We start from the raw sequence: 22608 nt of genomic DNA on the forward strand, positions 1-22608 counted from the left end.
CATTGCGGCTCCTTACAAGTTCTGATTTAGGATTTTGGCACCTGGGGTTTTTCATGGGTACATACTGCATGTTTTATATCTTCTTTGGTTCGAGAGGAGTGAGCCTTCTATTTCAGTTGAGTATCTGCAAGAACAGATTCTGGCTGTCTTCTAGAAATTAGATTTGGTAAATACAGAAACCCATTTGATGGCACAGAAAAAAGTGGAGAAATTCTCCCCTCACCTTGATGGTGGCGTGGTGAGGCACAGAAAGAGAAGACTGCCACTAGATGGCAGCCTTGAGGCCATCAGCGGAGAATCCCTTCAAGACCAGTGCCCCTTCTGGGGAGACCGAAAGCTCCACAAGATTCATTGCCCCCCAGGAATATGGCTGTAACAGACAAGACACCCAATTTGGCCAAGGGAGCAGCTCTGGGGCAGGACAGTTCCCTTTACACCTATTCCCTATGGGAGGATTGAACAAAGAGGGCCTGCCTGCTGGGTGGTATTGATCTTACAAACCCTTTCTCCCCCAGGGATCTCCTGAATTGGAAAAATTCTGTCCTTCCATACTGGCAGTATAGCCAATTTGCTTGCTTCCAATTTTATCTCCCTTCTTGGGCACACAGACAGTCTACGTTACAAACATTGTTAACTTGTGATGAGTGGAGAATGGCTTTGGAGAAGACTAGAGAAGAGGTTCACTGGAGGATATAGAAACCTCAGAACCAGAGGAAGCTGTGGTAGACCCTAACTGGGACCCCAATAATGGAGGCATAAGAAGGTGGATTACTATTACTAAAAGTGCTTATTAGTAGAGTTAAGGCAGGTAATTCCTAAGCAGAAAAGTCTTAGTAAGGGGTGAATGGTGGTCCAGAATGATGGTCCACATGAAGAATAGAGGGACTGTGGGGTTCTACTTGATTCGAAAGGGCCTATTGCAATAACTCCCTCGGAGCCCCAGGTAATACTTGTTTAATTAACTTTTTGGTGGACAGTGGATCAACCTATTTGGTTTTAAACTTGCAGTTAGCTCAGGTCAGTGAGAAACTGTACCCATCATGAAAGGTATGGGAAGGCCACCATAAAATGCCTTCCTACAACCTTTCGAGTGCCAGCTTGGAAATACAAACCTGCAGCATGGTTTCTTTTATATAGCAGAATGTTCAGTTCCTCTCCTTGATCATGATATCCTTCGCAAACTGAAAGCACAGATTGATTTTTCAACCAGGCATCAGAGGTTGCACTACTGGTATCCCCAGAACATGCCTTACAATACAAAATGATGCTCATTCAGCATGCTCCACTGAAAGTTGAAGCACTGTCTCCTGAGATTTAAAAAGGGTAAATAAAGTGGTTTGGGTTGATGAAATTCCAGGACCTCCCAAACCTATAAACTCTGCAAAAGTTGAATTGGTGGAAGGGAGCAAGGCCCCAAGGAGAAAATAAAACCCTCTATAAGAAGAGGCTTTGGGCCTCCCCTGGTGGCGCAGCGATTGAGCGCTGGGTTGTGAGGCTGCCCACAGCCTCTACAGCGCCAGTTCAATCCCCGGCCACTGGTGAGGGTCCCACAAAAAAAAAAAAAAAAAAAAAAAAAGTGGAGGCTGTAAGGGAAATCTAGCTGATATTAAAGAGGTTTCTACAGTCTGGCCTCATTCGTTCCTGGCACTCCACCCCAACACTCCAACACTACGAGGAGAGAAACTCCACACGGCAAGCCAGAATTGAGGGCCATTAATGAAATTGTTAAGGACACACACCCAACGGTGTAAATCCTTATACTTTGCTGACTGTCATCTATGGGGATTTTGGTTGGTTCTCGGTGTTAGACTTGAAGGATGCATTTTTCTGCATTCCAGTAGATACTTGGAATCAGAAATTTTTGCCTTTGAATGGCAGGACCCTGTTTCCATGAGTATTTTGCAATACTGCTGGATATGCTTCTGCAAGCGTTTAAGAATTCTCCAACTGCTTTGGGGGAAACAGGGCAGCCTTCCACCGGGTGACCTATTGCTTATGAGCCCAGACTGTTCTCATCTGGAGAATACCATGTTGGTTTAGAACCACCTAGCAGAATAGGCTACATGGTGTCACCCAGGAGATCCCAGATGAACAAGAAGAAGGTAGCATAGCTGGGATTTGAAATTAAGAAGGGCAAGCAAATCCTCACGACCAAGAGTAAACAGGTGGTTACTGATCTCAAAGTCCCCAGCAATCTCAGGCAGTTACATGGATTTTTGGGAATGGCTGGGTATTTTAGAATTTGTTTCACTAACTTTGGATTCACAGTTGAATTGGCAGACTTTTTGCACCAAAGCAGCACAAGCACCTGGTATAGGCCTTGGAGAAGCTGAAAGAGAAACCCTGGTGGTGGTGGTGGTGGTGGTGGGGTGTTGAAGAGCTACATGCTCTGAAAACAAAGCAAGTGTTTGTAGAGTCACTTTAGCCTTGCCGGGAGCCTGGGCTGAGCTCTAGAGTGCAATGGCTGCTACATGACTTCCGCCTTCCCTAGTTCATGCAAATTGTGCTCATGGCCAAGATTAGCATAGAACTTTACAGAGAGGGTTCTCTAGTTATAGGCAGCTAAATGACATTGTGTAATTTCATTATAGACACTCTTCATTTCTTCATAATTTAAAAACTTATCACTAAAATAATTTATTAGCTTATTTTTATATGTGGCAGTTTTTATTAAATTATTTTATTGGTCAAATCTAATCAAGTTCCCGTTTCCTAGTCTCCTGATCTATTATTGTTTCCTTGTCATTCCACATTTAGTCTCTATACAGAGAGACAAGCATATACTTCTATTCTTTATTTCACTTCATCTTGTATATATTTTTTCTGATGCTCTGTATTTTGTAAGGTCTGTCTTTAGCTTCTCAAATAGTTATCTTTATTCCTACTACTTTAGCTCTCATTTCATCATTAATGACTTATAGGCACTCTACTATGAGTGATGAATTATAATAATTTGACATCCTCATACCTGTGTTCTGTCCATTGTCTGATTTTTGTTTTATCTGATTTTATAATGTCATTATATTAATTTTTGTATTTATTCTTTATACTTTTGAGTATATGTCCAATACTTGATATTTCAGCTTTAAGCCCACTCTTTTGGTTTCAAGTTATAAAAAGATGAAGCTAACATTATTCAGGCCTTCTTTGTTCTCTGTGCTTCCATCTAAACTTTTATTTGTTACATTACCATTCTACAGTGTCAGTTTAGAAGATTAAAATTTTCCTCTGTAACCATAAACTTTTCTCTTTTAGCCTGTGTTCCACACGTAAATGGATTTAATGCTCTATGTCAGCTATTTTTACCATAGGGTCACCATTCATATATTTTTCATTTTAAGTTCCTCTTCTATTACAACTTTAAAAAGAGGTTATTGAATTCTATTTCATGAGTTCTATATATTGTAAATATTTGTCTGTGGTCTTTAAACTCATAGGCTACCCTGGCCAGGTAAATTTTTCTTCTGTCATGATTTTCCTTAAGAGGATGTTGTGTGCATAATTCCGTTCTTCCCCAGAAATAACGATCACTGTGGAAAGTGGAAGCCACTCTAATATTTGAAAGGGAAATATTACCTTTTCTTCTGATTTGTAAAACTTCTTTTGTTGAAATGCCAATAACTTTTTGGTACATATATTACAGCTGAAAATTCTGTACCAAACTTTCTGACTCACAGTGTATCCTGTTATTTTTGTTTATTTATTTATTTATTTAATCTATCTATCTATCTATCTATCTATCTATCTATCTATCTATCTATCTATCTATCTATTTTATAGAGGCATGTTTTATTTATTTATTTGTTTGTTTGTTTGTTAATACATGCACTGGGTACGGTCAGAAGCAGGGGAGGGTGAGAGAATTCACCAGATCCAGAGCGGGGAGCAGAACAGGCAGAAGGACCGAAGTACACTGCTGAGGGGAGCAGCGGGTGGCAGGAGAGGTTTGCGCGCCATGTGGGACCCTCCTCTGGTGGCCGGGGAGCAGCCGGGGATTGAACCGGCACTGCAGAGGTCACCGGCAGCTTCGCAACCCAGCGCTCAACCACTGCGCCACCAGGGAGGCCCTCTATTTATTTTTTTTAAAGATTTATATATGCATACAAGAGTTGGGGTGCAGGCCAGAGGTGTGGTGGAGGGGGAGAAGATTCACTAGAGACAGAGTGGGGAGCAGAACAGGCAGATCTACACTGCTGAGGGGAGCAGTGGGTGAGAAAGGAGAGGTCTGCTGCACCCTGTGGGTAGCTCCCTGGCTGGGGATCAAGCTCATGCTGCAGTGGCTGCTGATAGTTTATAGTGCTGAGACTTAACCCCTTGTGCCACCAGGGAGGCCTGTCACAGTGTATCCTTTTAACCTGTAATTTCATGTGCATTTTTTATTTGAAGAATGTTTTCTTGAATTAAAATTTAGTGACTGTCATTTAAGTCTTCATATATTTTCTTTTCTAATTTTTTTCATGAACTCCATATGCCATTTTTTTTATTTCCTTTGGCTGTCTTCTTCAAAAATCTACAAAAAAAAATCTTCAAATTTTCTGTTTTTTTTTTTTTTAGTACAATATTTTCATTTCTGCTTTTGAGTTACTAAAATGTCTTTGCTCAAGATTTTCATTTATTTGAAGGTACCACTTTTCCGCTTATCTTTCATGCCTCATTTTTGTTTTATTTACTTATTTATTTATTTTAAAGATTTAATTATTTATACAAGAACTGGAGTACAGGTCAGAGGTGCGGGAGGGTGAGAGAATTTACCAGAGACAGAGCAGGGAACAGAACAGGCGGACGGACCAAAGACACTGCTGAGGGGAGTAGGGGCAAGGCAGGAAATGTCTGCCTCGCCATGTGGGTTTCTCCCTGGCCGGCCGGGAGTCGAACCCGTGCTGCAGAGACTGCGGACAGCTTCATAGTACAGCGCTCAACCCGCTGCGCCACCAGGGAGGCCCTTATTTATTTTTCATACGTAGATATTTTATAAATCCTATCTTATTCCACAAATTTTATTTGAACAAGTCAATTTCTTGCAAGACCAACAATTTTTTAGAGGATGGTTGGTGCAGAGTCAGGGCTGTCTGCTCATGGAATCCACCCTGGCTCACTGTGGAGCCCTCCAGCTGTTCAGCTGAGGAAAATTAGAAACTTCAGAGTTCCCGATCATTCCCACATCTCAACATCACAGCACATTCGCAAAGATGGTGTTTTCAGTACATTTCCAAATTTAGCTATTGCTTCTGCCACATGGTGATGTCAGAAGGAATATAGGAGGCATCTTGGATGGCACTGTAGACAGTCCCCGTGTAACATTCTGAACATCCAAGCAAGCAGTGGCTAACTGTGTCCCTCGGGGTGCTACTACTTTGGCAAACTCTGGGCCCTGTCTAACATTTTTGATGCTGAAGTATTATCCTCATGTTCCTGCTGATTAAATCTTCCATTGTCCCCAGTGACCCATCCTATGTGGATTTTTGCTGTAGGTGTGTATCCTCATTCTAACAGCCATGGGTTTCATTTTCTATTGTATTTCTCCCTATTACCTTGGGATGCAATTTAAAAAGGGAAGAGGGTGAAACATATTTTATACTCTATCTTCTGACTTAACCTTTTCTAAAAAATCTATAAAAAATTTTGAAGCTTGCTCAAACACCTTCACAATATAAAAAATAAAAAACTCACTGTTACACAGAAAACAGAAAAAACAACCAAAACAAAAACAGGTTTACACAGAGCCAGCCCATCTACTTCATGAGCTCAATAGAAAGAAATTTTCTATCTTTTCTTCCATGTTTTGTATATGCCAGATGAAGAAGCAAAACAAAGATTTCCATCAGGAGAGCAGGCAACTGGCAGTGGTTCAGGATTTCCTCTAGAATCCAATCTGACTGCCTTTGATGGAATTCTATGTAATTCATAGGAATTTCTTGTTTGTGTAAGTTTGTTTGCAACACAGAAATGTTTCTAAGTTTATAAAGTGCTGCTTTTATTGATTCTTAGTATGCTAATGATATACAAAATACTTATGAGCGTCTTGGGGTGGGGGGGCCAGAAATATGATTCTCCTTTTCTTTTTCTCTCCATTTGAAAATGCTTTGCATAGGGAGGGTCCATAGTTAGCTGAGGACCCCAGGGTTCATGGACGTATCTGGCAAAATACTTGAGAGTTTTGGAGAAATTGACTGCAGAGGGGCTTGAGCTGCAGTCAGACTCCAGGGAGGCAGCAAGGAGAGCATTGTAACTGTGGGAGGGGGATCAGATCACCTTGCACTGTTTCCCATACATTAGGATGTCATTGGGCAGAATTGTGGTGTCAGCAGGTGCTTGCTTGCTGAGGACAGTGAAGTCTGAATGTATGTGCTCTCTCCAAAAGAAATGGAGAGGAACTACAAATGGAATGAAATTGTTCCCCCTTATTCTAGTACAATGGGATATCGAGAGAAATTAATTTGGTTAATATAATGAAATAACAGTACTTTATTTCTAGCATACCTGTGTTTGTGGACAGACATATTTTACTTCTGATATATTCAGGTACTTTGACTGGACAAGTACTTGTAGACAGAATCACTCATGGGTGGCATTGTCATTCTTTAATCACAATATCCATTTTCAATTAGCATTCCTTTGAGTTTACTGAATGCAGTTTAATCTTAAAATAGAAGTGTGTGGATTTCAGATGTGTGATGATTACAGTCATGTGTGCTTGTATTCAAAGAATTATGACATCTTAGATATGCACATTTTGCTATGAGATGCTCCTGGTCTTCCTTGGTGGCCTGGCAGTAGTGCCAGTGGTGCCTCACTACCTATACATGTGGTAGTTAAAGCAACCAAATCCAGAAGAGGCGTGATCAGTTATAGGGTCTGCCTAGAGGAGAGAGTCTTTGTTCTTCTATTACTTTGGTAACTGTCAGTGGATAATTTTTCAACAGGTGTAAGTCCCCTGGGGAATCACAGGGACTAGTAAATATTTGGAAAGAAACCTGGAAGATTTTAACTTATTCCACTTATTTGAGAAGAATTTCTAAAGTTACTTTATTTTATTTTATTTTTAAATTATTTTATTTATTTATGCAAGCACTGGGTACTGTCAGAAGCACGGGAGGGTGAGAGAACTCACCAGAGCCAGAGCGGGGAGCAGAGCAGGCAGAAGGACCGAAGTACACTGCTGAGGGGAGCAGCGGGCATCAGGGGAGGTCTGCGCGCCATGTGGGACCCATCCTCTGGTGGCCGGGGAGCAGCCGGGGATCGAACCGGCGCTGCAGAGGCTGCCGGCAGCTTCGCAACCCAGCGCTCAACCGCTGCGCCACTGGGGAGGCCCTCTAAATTTATTTTAAACTGCATATAAATATAAGTGGACCCTTACCTGTTGATTACAAGCTGGTAATGTGAACTATTAGTGTGGTCTTCTATGATTTCAACAATTATTTTAGGTATACTTTATTAAAGTTACAGCATACAATAAGAAAATTTAGGATACCTAAAGCATGAATTGCTTTGTGCTGTGAGATTTAAACCATTAAATGTAGGAGATTTGCTACTAAAAATAATTATTTGAGCCAATCCTGTGGTAATAGCTATAGAGCAGGGCTAGGCAATCCTATTTCATAACAATAAAATCATGTTTAGCTTTCTGTTCACAGCAGAAAATGAAAGTTGAACATTCGTTCTACTCATAACCAAAATGACATCAAAGGATAAAGTTATAAAAGAATGAAGTAAAAATTTAACCTCACTTCATTCCTCTAGAATCCACTACTGAACTTAGCAAATCCCAGTCTCTGGTGAGCCTGTAGGGTTGTTATTCTATGAATGGCTAGGAATACTCCATGTAGTTAGAAAGCAAATTCCTAACGATTTGGGAGTAAGTTGGAATGCTGTGATGGAAAACAGAGAGAACCTTGGGCGCGAAGTCTTGTGGATCTAAGGAAAAATAGCTGCTGTCTTCATTTATCTTTCTGAAATGCAAAGAGCATGCAAATGTAGTAATGGCAACCTGCCTGGATAGAGTCTGAAGCTTGTTTCATGATCATCAATTGGGATATAATTACGTACTGCTCCCTCCAATAGAAGGCGGAACAAATCAGAATTCCAGCTGTGTCCCTCCCAACCTTTTGCTCATTTATCCAAGCCAAGTATCCCAGAAATCTGTCATCACTTGTAATTACATGGTAACTTGACCATCACTGGAGAGGCTCATTCCTATCCCAACCTTTTCTTACTCCTCCTACACTCAGCAGACAAATACACATAACACGAAAATTACTATTACTCTCACTATGGAAAGAATTGTAGGGTGATATTATGACTGTGAACCATAAAGAAGGTTCTTCAGGAGAAAATTGCTTAGAATATAATAACCTCCTTCTAAGTCTAGACCTTGCAAGTAGAGCAGTGAGTGAATGGTTCACAATGCATTTGAAAGATCATAGCCTCCTTTGGGAAGATGATGAAAGTACTAGATCATCCTCAATCCATTGTGGGAAAAAAGCCTTTTTTTTGGTATTTAATTTTGAGGAGCCCATGGATTCTCTAATATTCAATTAAACATGCCAGGTTGACAAGAATCCAAAATTTAAGCATTGCTGGGAAAGGATTTGTCCAGCCACAGTTGCAAAGGTTATGGAGAAAAAGCTTCTAAAGGACCTTTCTTACCCCAGTATACATTATGTATGTGTGTTGACAGTATATTACATTTTAACTCCTTGATGGAAATTTTGTGGACAATGAGAACATAATTAATGTTTACTTTTTTCTGATTTTTCTAGGTGATGCCTAGATCACCTTGATGATCTGTTTGGAATCTGGAAGGGATGTATATTTAAGAGGTTACTAAGACTTCTTTTCTCTGAACTATCCAATGTTTCAAGTCATCCTTTGAAAAAATGTTAAGCAGCAATCAGTTCATATCTAGAGAATGATCAACGAGTGATTTGATCATTGTGAGAGTGATTTGATCATTGTGAGAGAGAAAGACCAGTGATAGCTTGTTCTGGCTCCCCAATTTCTCCTTTATTCTTGATTCCTTTTAACCATAAAGATTAGTATATTACAAGAAAGAGGATCAGTGTCCATTCTATTGCCATTTCTTTGTTTCTTTACTATATACTTGAGTGAGGCTTAAAGTAAGGGTGGTATTTCAGAATATTCATGGTGGGAGACTTAGAACCTGGTCAATCGTAAACCAGTAAAGTGGTATATGTTTACTCTGATAATCAAATATGTGAATGGCCCCCACTCTGATACCAGGGCGCTCCACTTTTTGTTTCAACTTGTGTCTTTTTCTTTTAATAATTTTAGAATGATTTTCTAATCAACCACCTGTCCTTGCAATATTCCAAAGACAAATAGATTTTCTCATAATTTGGAAGTAGGAAAGACAAAATCTATCTTCTTTCCTTGTGCATTTCTGATGTATACTACCTAGGAAAAACGTAAATATTTGTTAAATAGTCTTGAATGGGAATGAAGAGATGGGACTCCAGAAAGATCATGAGAAGTATGGATTATAAATTTGTCTATTGATTTAAAAATAATTCAGTTCCATCAGAAGTGATATTTTAAGGTATTTTGTGTGATTTCATGAAACCTACAGTATTATTAGGATGTTTAAAACATTTCCATCAGGAATTTCAAATTTTTCATTTTTTTTTGAAATTCCATTAGCAAGTTAAGCCTTTATACAGAAGTAAACACTAATTTAAAATAAAATTTGTTAATGTCCAAGGGCATACCTTTGATCAAGTTCAAGTGCTGATCTAAGATAATCCTAGTTTCCATTTTAGTTGTCATCAGCATTAAAGGATTCATCAAGTTATGCAAACAGAACTTGGTATTATCTTCATTTTGTGGAAAATTAGCTCTTTTTTGTTTCTCCTCACTCTATTTTGTTACTTGACTTGTTAGAGTAAATATGTTTTATAGCTCCTTCATGGTCATATTTTCCTTAGCAGTTTCATATACTATACATAAGAGATACAGAGCCCTCATAATAAATCCAGTCTGTTATACCATGACACCCTATGTCGCAAAACTGCATGAAGAGCCATTGTACAAATTACCATGTTATTAGTTTAACAATTATTTGATTATTGTTTTTGCCCAAGGACAAATGCAAGAACTCATTTGATTTTTCTATTCTATAAACATTTCTCATATATAATGTAAAATTGTCTCCCCAGCTCATGAAAATTTTATTGCCAACTGTTGCTAATTAATTATTAATATTAATACTGGGCATCGTGTGTCTGATGAGTCACATTATACACTTTTTGGGTTAGTTTTCCTGTTTAAAATTCTTATTGATGTCAACATGGAGGGAATTTGCTACTAATGAAGCATATAATGAAAACAGATGACTCCACTTTATCTTTTTTGTTCAGCTACCAGGAGAAATAGCAGTTCTTATTGTGAGAACAATGCAGAATTCTGTTTACTGAAAAGGCTCTAGTGAATGGCTGTTAGGAAGATAAGTAATGGTCGTCATTCCCTGAACTGTCATTTCATCAGACAATTCTTTAGCTTTAGAATGGAGCAGATGTGCAGCCCACATTTGTGTACTTGAAACAAGCTGAAAGTATAAAGTCAGGCTGAGAGCACTTGTTGGTGAATGGAAGATGCAAGGAGACATGAAAGGCTGTAACTACAGGAAGAATTATAGTTCAGCATGTTCTAGAAACCATTTTGTTGGAATTCATTTAAAGGACCCAAATGGTAATAATAACAATGTCTTATACAATATCCAATCCTGGGAAAGCAAAGAACTTTAAAATACATCATGTGGTTTAAACCATGATAACAAACAGTTATTATGAAGCTATTACATTGCTTAGAGTAGAAGAAACTAAAGCGAAAGCTACTGTGGCTTTAATTCCACCTTATTTTATACTATGATGTGCCTTGCCTTGTTTCAATAAAGCAGAAACAAACGTTAGGTGAAATTTTGTTATCACTGACTCATGAATTTATTCTTGCCTTCATTTATATGTATATTTTAAGCCAACTTTAAACTGAAGCTATAGTATAATATCTCCTCCCAGAATGTACTTCCTTTTGTTTTATCTATGACTAAAATAACCTGAACAAAAGCACTATGGTCCAGCTTAACGTTTCTCCAACTCAGCACTAGATATTTAGGCTGCATCATTCTTTTCTGTGGCGGCTGTTCTATGTAGAATATTTCGCAGCATCTCAGCCTCTACCCGCGAACTGTCAGGAGCATCTCCCCTACCCAGATATGACAACTAAAATGTCACCAGACATTGCCAAATGTCCTCTGTTGGCAAAGTTGCCCCCATTGGGAACCTCTCCTCTAAATTCTGGTCCTCTGACATTCTTCTCTAGCATCATGTGACCTGAAATCCTAGCAGTACTGAAAGAATGCTACTGAATGTTGAAATATGGAGTTTAATCAACCCAACTGCTTCAATCCTGTCACAATTTAGGAAAAAAATCTTTAAAAATATATTATAATTCAGTTTATTGAATCAAGAGTAGAAAAAATTCTTTCATATGAATTAATCTTGAGGCACTTGATGCTCAGCATGAATAATAGCTGTAGTCAAAAAATTCATTAGCATGTTGCTGTGAGTATTTGATGGTCATTTTATTCACTGGATAATTGTTTACCACTTGGCATGTTTTACCTGGTGCCTGTAGCCAGCAATGTTCTGTAAAAGGCTTTCTTAGTTACTACATGTGTACTGTTTTCATTTTTACTTTCTTTTTTACACAAAGAAGCACCTTCATGAATTCCAAGATGTAAGAATGATCTTCCTTTTTCACACAGTAAATGCACCAACACCCCCTGTTGGTACAAATTGGCTCAGTGAAGAAAGAATATAATTTGGCATCATGTTAAATCCTGCTATTTCTAGAAAAGGAAAAATCCTAAATTTAGGAGACACTAAATTTGGGAGACCTTCTTTCTCAATGAGAAAGTGACACAGTTGTTTGCCTTGTAGCAGGTGCTTTTCCATAGTCATTAATTCAAGACTGATACTAGGCATATGGTATCAACATATACCTGCCCTAGAATTATTTATACTCTAGCAGGGGAAAAAAAGATGATTTTGTGAAAAGGTAAATTATAAAGCAGAACAATGACAGAGAACTACTGAGAGCTAGTTTTAAGGAATTCTATTAGGGTACTCTACACAGCTAGTGATACAATGCAAAGGAGAGAACATTTTTGCATGCTCTGAAATTGTCATGTAAATTTTGATTTAGATGATTATGAAGGATGAGTAGGAGAAGAAGGGCTTTTCAAAAGGGTAGAATGATATGAGCAAAACATAAATGAGGCAATTCAAATTGAGAGTTCAGGAGAGACAATATATAAACCATTCTCACTTCAGTGAATTTTTTTTTTTTTGGAGTAGAAAGGTTGGTTGGAATTTGGAGAAGTTTTTGGAGAATGTTTTGTTTAAAAGATTGTTTCTTTTTTCTTTTTTTTAGGAGAAAGAGGTATTGTTGGTGCTTTTATTTTTATTTTTTTAAAATATATATTCATTTATGCATACAAGAGCTGGGGTAAAGGCCAGAGGTGTGGGGGGTGAGAGGATTCACTAGAGACAGAGCGGGGAAACAGAACAGGCAGATTAACCAAAGTACACTGCTGAGGGGAGCAGCAGGGAAGTCAAGAGAGGTCTGCTGCACCATGTGGGTTTCTCCCTGGCCGGCTGGGGATTGAACTCATGCTGCAGAGGTTGTGGATTGCTTCATAGTGCGGTGCTTAACCCCTTGCGCCACCAGGGAGACCCTTATTGGTGCTTTTAGAAGGGGAAAATAGCAGAAATACACCAGTATTTTAGTAACATGATTTGTTAGTATGGGCAGTGGAGCAATGAACATGGTGCGGCTGGCACTGATACCCAGATACCTGAGTCATTACTTGGGCTCCTATTGTGAGAGAGGGGTTATATGCAGTCCAGTTCCTAGTGGATCCACCGTCACTGGTGCAAGCTGCATTTTTCAGTGGTGATGACTCTCAGGTGAGCTGCAATGGTCAGCCATTTTGCCTGAGAGTAGGCTCTGGAATGGATAGAAGGGGAAGGACACAATGACTATCAGTTGCAGTCTTAACCTTCACTGCAATTCATCTCACAAACCTTCCCCTGTGAAATTTCCCCCAGGAAAAGAGGACTTTCAGAATCGTTGAGAAGCTGTTTCCTGAACTTAAATCTGAGTAGCCGAAGTGTACACTTTGCTGGATGCTGTGGGGCTCCATCTAGTTCTCATTTCAGAACAGAACAGTTTGTTCTCCCAGCTGTTAGGAATGCTGGGAATGGTGCCCACTAACATCCTTAATTCTCTGCTCTTTGTAGTTTGCCACAATGACACCCCTTCCCTGGGGTAGCCTGCATCCAACCTGTGGTGACGTGGAGGTGGGAGTAGTTTCTTTGTTTTGGTTGAGGCAAACCCTGAAGGTCTATCTTGCTTCCAACTTTAGTGGGTCCCTTATTATGGCTGCGCATCAGTGAAACTTCTCCCTATGGAAATACTCTCTTCTTCCCTTTGTGCATGTTGAACACTACATCTTAGAGTTTGCTCTTTGTGAACCAATATTACTTTTCTACCTCTCTGCTTGTTTTTCTTGTTATTCACTTAAAATTTCACAACATCCATTTTGTTTTCCTCTCCATTTCCTTGCAGGTTTTAAAATAGAACAAATATCAAAAAAGTGACATTACTGTCATGTTGCATTCATCCAAAAATAGCTCTGGCATGGTCTTCCAGAAAACTGGTGAAGGCAAGTTCACTTTTATACATTTAACTGTGAAAATCAGGTGATGATTTACATAACATTAGGGCTTCTACTTTTAGAGGCTTGGAAATTACTTATATAGTATTATTCATCCTTATCACAACTTGTTATAAAAGGCTGATGAAATAAAAATATAGATCACTTCCTCACCCTTTTCTTTCTTTCCTCGTGTTTGTCATGTGATTGCCACCTTTGCTGATCCAGAGTAGTTTCCCCCTACAAAACAAATCTATCCACACAAATTGCAGAGCTTAAATGTGCTTTTTCTATAGTTTTACATGTATTTCTTTTTTAAAAAATATTTATTTATTTATGCATACAAGAGCTGGGGTATAGGCCAGAGGTATGTGGGGGGGGTGGTATGAGAGGATCCACCAGAGACAGAGTAGGGAACAGAATAAGGCAGATTGACTGAAATACACTGCTGAGGGGAGCAGCAGTGAGACAGGAGAGGTCTTCTGTGCCATGTGGGTAGCTCCCTGTCTGGCCAGAGCATTGAACTCATGCTGCAGAGCCTGAGAACAGCTTCATAGGTTGCATCTTAACCCCTTGCACCACCAGGGAGGCCCATTATATGTATTTCTTTGACAAAATTTCTAAAATTTTGTCAAATTTTAGAGTAGCTATGTTTGGAAAAAATATAGGATAATAAAAAGTATTATATTTAGTATAGTTATGAGTAATTCACTGTAATTGATGGAATATTCAAAGAGAAAAACAAAGCAATAGTTCTTCCTATTCAAAACAAGAATGATAATTAGAGGGGAATGAGTCATTTTATCATTTTTGTCTCATACTCTTACAGTCACAAAAATCATTTTTTGTGGATATTAGTAGGTAAACAAACATTTTTTTCATTGTATTACTTTAAGGTTACCTTTAAATTAAGAAAAATAATGTACTATCATGAAAGAGTATCTTCCCACGTGCCATTTTGAATTTATTTCAAGTATGCTTAGAAATAAGTTGAAGCCATTGTTTTATCTCAACAAATAGTCAGGACAAAATGTCTATGGCCAATAGAAAAAGAAACATAAAATTAATAGACTAAAATTTTTTCAGTTGTAACTAAGTATTGCAACATTCTCAAATTTGTAGATGAGGGGATGGGGACATATTGATTTATGAATCAAGAAATAGGGGGAGAAGCTCAGAATATCAGGGGTGTTTTTTTATTTGCTTATATGCTTCTATTTCCTAAAAGTGACATAAAAATGAATGAACTGAAGCAAAAAGGTGAACGAAGAAGCTGAAATTCCATCAGCTATAACTAGATCCTTGCTTTGCATGTTTTACAACTCCTTTTCATGTTCTTTAGGTAGTTTTTTGACATTATAGATCTTAAAATATTCTACTTATTTGATATAAAATAATTTTCTTTTCTTAAAATTATTTTTCTTTTTAATTATTACTTTTTACTGTCTTAATTTCTTAATTTCTGTCTTAATTTCTTGACACTCAACCCTGCCAATATTCCATTTAAATAAACATATGGGGCCTCCCCTGGTGGCGCTGGCAGTTGAGCGCTGCACTGTGAAGCTGTCCGCAGCCTCTGCAGCGCCGGTTTGATCCGGCTGGCAGGCGAGGGTCCCACATGGCGCAACATACCTCTCCTGTGGCTCCCACTGCACCCCTCAGCAGTGTATTTTGTCAGTCTGCCTGTTCTGTTCCCCACTCTCTCTCTGGTAAATCCTCTCACCCTCCCACCATCTGGCCTGTACCCTGGTTCTTGCATAAATAAATAAAATAAATCTTTAAAAATAAATAAATAAATAAACATATGGACCCAGATTATTTATCAAGTTTATACTTATAGTTTGTTTTAATTTATACAACTCTGGCAAAAAGTGATTTTATAAATAATAAATAACTATAATATAAATATTTTATTAGCAGTGACATTTGAAAAATATTCTTACATGTTATTTAAGAAATTCTTATTCATTATTTGCATTGTAAAATATCTAAACATTTTAAATTAATTCTAGTATAATTCTGCAATTTTTAAAAAAGGTTTATTTATTTATGCACACAAGAGCTGGGGTGTAGGCCAGAGGTATAGGGGTTGAGAGGATTCACCAGAGACAGACTGGAGAGCACAACAGGAAGACTGACTGACATTACTGTTGAGGTGAACCCCTGGGCATGCCAGGAGAGGTCTGCTGTGCCATGTGGGTTAGCTCCCTGGCCTGGGATCAAACTTGTGCTGCAGTGGCTGCTGATAGCTTCATAGTCTGAGACTTAGCCCTTTGGGCCACCAAGGAGACCCATAATTCCTCAATATTTTTGAAAGAATGTAACCAGACAACAGTTGGCAGATAACTATGTAGGAACAACTTATTACTAAAATATTTTTATGTTACAGAAAATAATTTTAATATTTATTTCTGGGTGTTTTTAAGTTAAATAAAACCGTTTTTTAATAATCCTTTAAAATTATTCCAGTATAGCTATATGAAAAAACTGGAGTCCAGTTGGGAAGTTTTTATAGTACACAGTTTTTAGATTTTTAAGTCAAGGCATTACCTACTAAGCATTAGCGTGTTTCTTTTTTTCCTATAAAATGATTTTTTCCCTATAAAATGATTTTCCTTTAAAAAGATGATTGCTAAATTCCCCTGTAATGTTTGATTTGATTTAAACAGTTTTCAGTAATATAATTCTGTGCAAAGATCCACATTTGTAACACTATTATTTTATCTTAATGTCATATTTTCATAGGTTTTTTTCATTTAACTTCCATTCTTCATGTTGACCGAGCAATCTAGACGTGAGAAGAGTGACTTTAGGAATGAATGTGATTCTATGACAGGCAATTCTCCTCTTCTGTACCCAGATCAATTTTATTCTTTTTCCCTGTGATTAGATGTTTCCTGCTAACATTTAGAGAAATTGCTTCTATCATCTCCTTTCCATTAAAGACAAAGTTGCTGTTAGTAAATTTGTTCTTTCCATTTCTTTTAGACAATAGTGAAATCTAGTGACTGATTTTCAGAAAATAATGCAAATTACTGATCTCCCTTTCCTAGTTTATTGGGTACAAACTTACATATCAACAAACCGTCACAAGTTTTTTTTTTTTTTTTCCTTTGCTTTATCTTTGTCAATTCTATCAGAGCCACATTCTCATATCAGACTACAGGAAAGAACATGGGCACTTCCTTGTGAAAATGGCAAAGCTTTTAGCAAACCAATCACTTTGGTCTTGTAATTTGCACAACTGACTTTCCAGGTAAGCTCTTTGTAAAAAAAAAAAAAAAAAAAATCCTTTTATGGTTCAGAGCAAGCTACTGTTTGCCTATGCCAAAAAGACAAAATGGGGGAAAGCCATTTGCTCTCTCACTGGTGTTCTCTCTCACTTTTTCTCTCTTTCAGCTTTCTCGTCCTAGAAAATCACCAAGTCAGTCAAGTGTAACTTTCCAAGTATTTCCAAATAAAATGTCTTTCCTCGGCAAATATCTTTTCTTGCTGTACAAAAAAAAAAAAAAAAAAAAAAAAAAAAAAATACAAAGGTCACTATGTATGTCAGTTTTAAGAGCATATCCAAAGATAAAAATAATGCAATGAATTATTTAGCGAATTTAAAAGTCTTAAAAAGCATCTTGGAGGATAAAAATGAAAACATAGCAGGTTGCTTTGGATTAAGTATATTAGGGCCAGAGTTAATAATTCCTCAAGCACCTGAGCGCAGCACTAAAATAATAAAATATAGATAAAGTTGAGGAATAGTAAATGATGCAACCAGAAAACCCTGCAGAAACAGAGGTAAATATTATAACTACTCCTCATCTTCTCTGAGCACCTTAAGAAAAGAACACCTCTTATCACTTAGCCTGTTTTTTTTTTTTAATGCAACTCTTAGCATGCCGCATAAAAATTTTTCATTCTTCCTCTGCTTCAAACTAGTAGTGAATAAAGTTGAGGAATAAGAAAAATAAATATTCCACATTGTTGACAAAATGTACTTCAGCCTGTGAGAACTGAACTGAACTCCCATGCCTACCAGACATTTAGCCGCTGAAGAACTTTAGTCTGATTGCCTGTAGCAAAATCCCCTCATATCTATATATTATTTTCAGATAATGTGAAGTGAAATTTCTGGTCTGATCTCCCTCTCTGGAATGGAGCAAGAGTTGGGAGAGAAGTCAGCATTCTGGGGACATTTTGCAATGTGTGAATATTGAGGGAAATTATGGACAGCATCTTATGAATGGCTAGGTCAGAGCTAAGAACAACATTCCAAAGAGAATGCCTGATCCAAATGAGACAATATTGAAAAAGGAAGCCAAATGTGAAGTCACAGATCTTGAGAGCAAAAGGAAAGGGTGTCTGCAGAGACAAAGCAAGGAAGGCAAATCTCAAAAATTTTTCAGGAAGTCGAGAAGACCATTTTTCATGTGCTGCCTTTGGCATCTGGAATTATCCTGGGGGTAGATAACAGGTCATTACTTAATGGGCACTCCTGGTTTTGCTACCACTTAAATTTTTTTCACATGTGCTTACTATAATATATTTACAAGGTTAAAAAATACATATGTATATATATTTTTACTTTAGGCAGCACTGGTTTGCAACACTATGTATGATTCAGGGGCATAGGATCTAGATATTACTGATGACTGCACAACTATTGAATATGTGAATATAATCCTGGATATTCAAGAACTATATTCATCTTATAACTAGACTGAAGTTGGAATGTCCAAGATGACTTTACTCATATAACCAACACTTGAACTAGGGATGTTAAGTATTTAGTTTTATTTTGTTACTATTATTATTTTAGTTGTACATTTTTTCTACAAAACACTGCTTTTATTTCACTATAGATGCATTAAAAAAGATCATAGCCATAGTAATAAAAATGAAATAAGATCTTGGAAAATAAACCTTTATTTTAAATGTTCAGAAAATAAATGCGCTTAACATACACAGCATTTACATGCACTTATACAGGAGTCTGTGTGTCATGAGTGGCAAGAACTAAGATGCATTTGTAATCAAGAGACATAAGAGAAAAATGAAACATCAGAATTTTTCAAATCAGAGCTTTTCTGGTGCTAGAAAAACATAAATGATCTTATGGGTTAGAGAAACTGAACAGAGTTAGAGTGAAAACAAAATTGAGGCTTACATTTCAAAGAGGAGAGATAAAGGAACTTTAATTTGATTATTGGGTTTTTAAGAGGAGAAGATCTATACCCAATTTTTTTTTTTTTCTGGTCCACATGAATTAGAAGCTTACAGGAGCTTGCCATCTTAGCATACTTCATGGGAAAGCAGCTGAATCTTATTGTGTTCCTGAAGAGTTCCCAAAATTTAGTGAGAAATTAAATAGAAGTAGGAAAAATAATTCTCCCCATCACAATGAGGTGTTGCTTCAGCAATGGAAATTAGCATGGATGACACAGATCATGGAGTTGGAAACAAGAATGCCTTAGAAATTGGAGAGGAAGTATCTGAAACAGTGAAGGCATTGTCCATTTCAGGGGAAGTCACATCTTTGATTATGATAACAAGTGTTGGCAGAGATGGGCTAAAAGGCAACCCTTATGCATTATTAATGGGAATATTAATGGATGCAGCCACTATGAGAAACAGTATGGTGTTTCCTCCAAAAAATTAGCAATGGAACTACCATGATTCAATAATGCCAAAAATAGGACTACATCCAAAAGAAATGAAATCACTATCTCGAAGAAAAAGCTGCACCAGCATGTTCATCATAGTATCATTCACAGTAATCAAGTTATGGAAACAATGTGAGTGTTCATCTATGGATCAATTAATAAAGAAAATGTGGTGTATATACACAATGGAATTTACTCAATCTTTAAAAATAAGGAAATCCTGTCATTTGCAACAATAAGGATGAACTTGGGGAACATGCTAAGTGAAATAAAAACCAGAAATATAAATACTACATGATCTTACTAATATATGGAATCTAAAATAGTTGATCTCATAGAAGTAGAATATAGAGTGGTGATTGCTTGGGACTGGGGAGTGAGGGTAATGGCAAGAGGTTGATCAAAGTGTATTAAATCAAGTTTTGCAATTTTGGAAATTTAATGTACAACATCGTGACTATAGTTAATACTGTATTGTATACTGAAATTTTCTAAGGAGTAAATCTTAATTATTCTCAACAACAACTATAAATAACGGTGTGAGGTGATGGATATGTTAATTAGCTGGATTGCAGTAATCATCTCACAGCATACATAGTGAAATCAGAGGACTTCAGATATGCTGTGCTCAAATTTCTGATCTTCAGAAACTATGAGGTAATAAGTGTGTATGGTATTAAGTCACTGAGTTTTTGGTAATTTGGTTTCTTAAATTTACTTATTTTTTTAAATAATAATTTGTTCTTTTATTGTGGTAACATTAGGATTCTTCCCCATATGTATGACCAATGTGGGGTACCCACCACCAGATCACCGGTAGTCCACCACCAAGGCCCATTGTGCTTTCTTTCCTGTTTATTCCCACTCCTTCCCCCTTTAGATGCTTAAGTTCTTTGGTCAGTTTTCAAGGGTTAGCTTTTAAGGGTGTCTTTCTCTGGTTCTTAGTTTGGTTTCTCTATATTCCACATATTAGTGATAGCATCTGTTATTTATTTTTCTCCTTTTAACTTATTTCACTTAAAATTATCTTTTCCAACTGCATCCATGTTGCTGCAAATGGCAAGACTTTATCTTTTTTGATTGCTGAGTAGTATTCCATTGTGTATATTGACCGCATATTCTTGCTCCAGGCACGGGAGACTTCGCTGATGAGATGGCAGTTAGCTGAATATGGTCGCATTAATTTAGCAAAGCAAAATCTGTGGTTTCTCTTTGAATATTCTATAATAACCCCTATTACTACTTGGTTATTTAGTAGTACACATTCTACTAAGACAGTTTCTTTTAAGCAAACATGTACTTCATTTTCTAGGAGAAAATTTTTATATATTTTCCTGACTTTAGGGGATGTTAGTGAATGTTTGAATTATCTAAAGTACTCGAATCAGAAATAATGTAGTTTGATAGTTTCTGAAACACTAATTAGAACCCCCTACTCCATGGCTTTTATTCTATCTGTAAATAATACCAAGTTTAATTAGTCCAATAAATCTTTAAAATAATTTTCACTGATGAAATGAAAATGCTCAATATGTATGGAAAGGCTAAAGTTATTTAACAGCCAATATAATAGTTTTATGAACACAGAATAAGAATCTATAGAGTCCAGTAGTCTCTACATTTCTGATTAGCGTGGTAAGATTATGGAGGTTTTGTTACTTATTCCATTGAGAAGGTTAGCTGAATTTTGTTGTCAGGATATTATTACATCTGTCTGATTATGTTCATTACTAATGGGTTGAAAACAATAATATGTATTGACACTAAGGAATATTTGTTCATAATGTTTTCTTCCTGATGAGGGAGTAGTAGGGAAGGTGAGGTAATAAATATATAAAGTTGTTGATATGGCAAAAACAATATGCAAAATAAATGAAATAAAAGGCATTGTTATCATTTCTAAAAGACTGCTAAAACAGTAATGAACGACTTCATAGAAGTTGTTGCATCCCTTAAGCTTTAAGGATAATGAAGTATTCCATGGTTAGACAGTGCAAGGGTGGGCTATAAAAATAGGACAACAGAGTGGGAATTCAATAGGTATTTTCACAGACTGGGGAGGAATTCATTGTGATGGAAGGGTAGATTATCTTCATCTCAAGTGCCTTCCACATCTCACTGAGAAAATTGGTTTTTATTTTCAAGCATTGTAGAGTTATGGAAAGGTTTTAATCAATATAGCATAATAAAATTTGTGCTTTAGGAAGATTATTGTGAAAACAGCGCCCATTCTGGCAAAGAGACCAGCCAGATGAATGCAGCAGAGACTGGATAGCTGCTCACAAAATCCTCTTCTCCAGATTGAAAATTATACCCTGTCTTAAGGGGCTGTGGCGGGGCGGGGGGAGCATCTAAAACTATATGCTGAGTTCTGGTAAAAGGAAAACAGATGGAATGTCACTTTTAGTGGATGTATGTATCTTCTAGGCCTGGGACATAGTACCCATGAACATGCAATCCTGCATATTTTTCACCTGTAGAAAGTAATCCCTGAAGACGGTAGAGCCAGTAACCAGTAGAGATCGTCTGAGTTTGATCAGTATTTGGAAACATAACATCCATAAAATCAGAATGCTTATTTTTGGCATTTTTTTGAATGAAAAATACATATTTGTTGTTATTGAGGGTTTGAGATTAATTTGTTATGGCAGATTCTTTCAAATGAAGCAGAGATTATTACATGGTATGGTGAGGAATTATTAGATATTGAGATAGTGCAGTGGTTGTGGGGTTAGAAAGTAATGGGCAGCTCTCCTGCCCACCTGTCAGCATGCAGTGCCTCTCTTTTTCCTCACAAACCTGTCTTTTTAAAATGTAAGAAGAAAGAAAGAAGGAAGGAAGGAAGGGGCTTTTCCACCAGATTCAGGAGATAGAAGTAGCAAGGGTGTTGAGTGATCTACTGTGAAATAAATGGAGGGATAGAGGATTACTTAGATTTTCCCATCTTGGGCAACTGGAAAGATGGTACTAGTAAAATGGCAAAGGTAATGTAGGATTCATAGGATGATAATAAGGTATTTTGGAAAAAAATTGTCAAAATTTGAAATACTGCTTTCATGTATGATGTTTTGAAAGATCACTTTTGTTTCCCATTTTTAAGTTCTTTCTACCCTTTGCCATACCTTCCTATGGGTAGAATATACTTCCCTGCACTATTGCTTTTGGGCTTCATGGTGTTATTTTGTGGACCAATGAAAGGAGAATAGGAGCTTTAGTTTCCCA

The 22608-nt window shown here is 37.3% G+C and overlaps 1 pseudogene; it reads right to left on the reverse strand.

Moving 5' to 3' along the window:
- Positions 1-265: 265 nt before the first annotated feature.
- Positions 266-22608, reverse strand: part of LOC119234751 (putative methyltransferase C9orf114) — a 149529-nt pseudogene continuing 127186 nt past the window's right edge.

Source organism: Talpa occidentalis, unplaced genomic scaffold, assembly GCF_014898055.3.
Source record: "Talpa occidentalis isolate TD23 unplaced genomic scaffold, MPIMG_talOcc4v2.1 talOcc4.8, whole genome shotgun sequence".
NCBI lineage: Eukaryota > Metazoa > Chordata > Mammalia > Eulipotyphla > Talpidae > Talpa > Talpa occidentalis.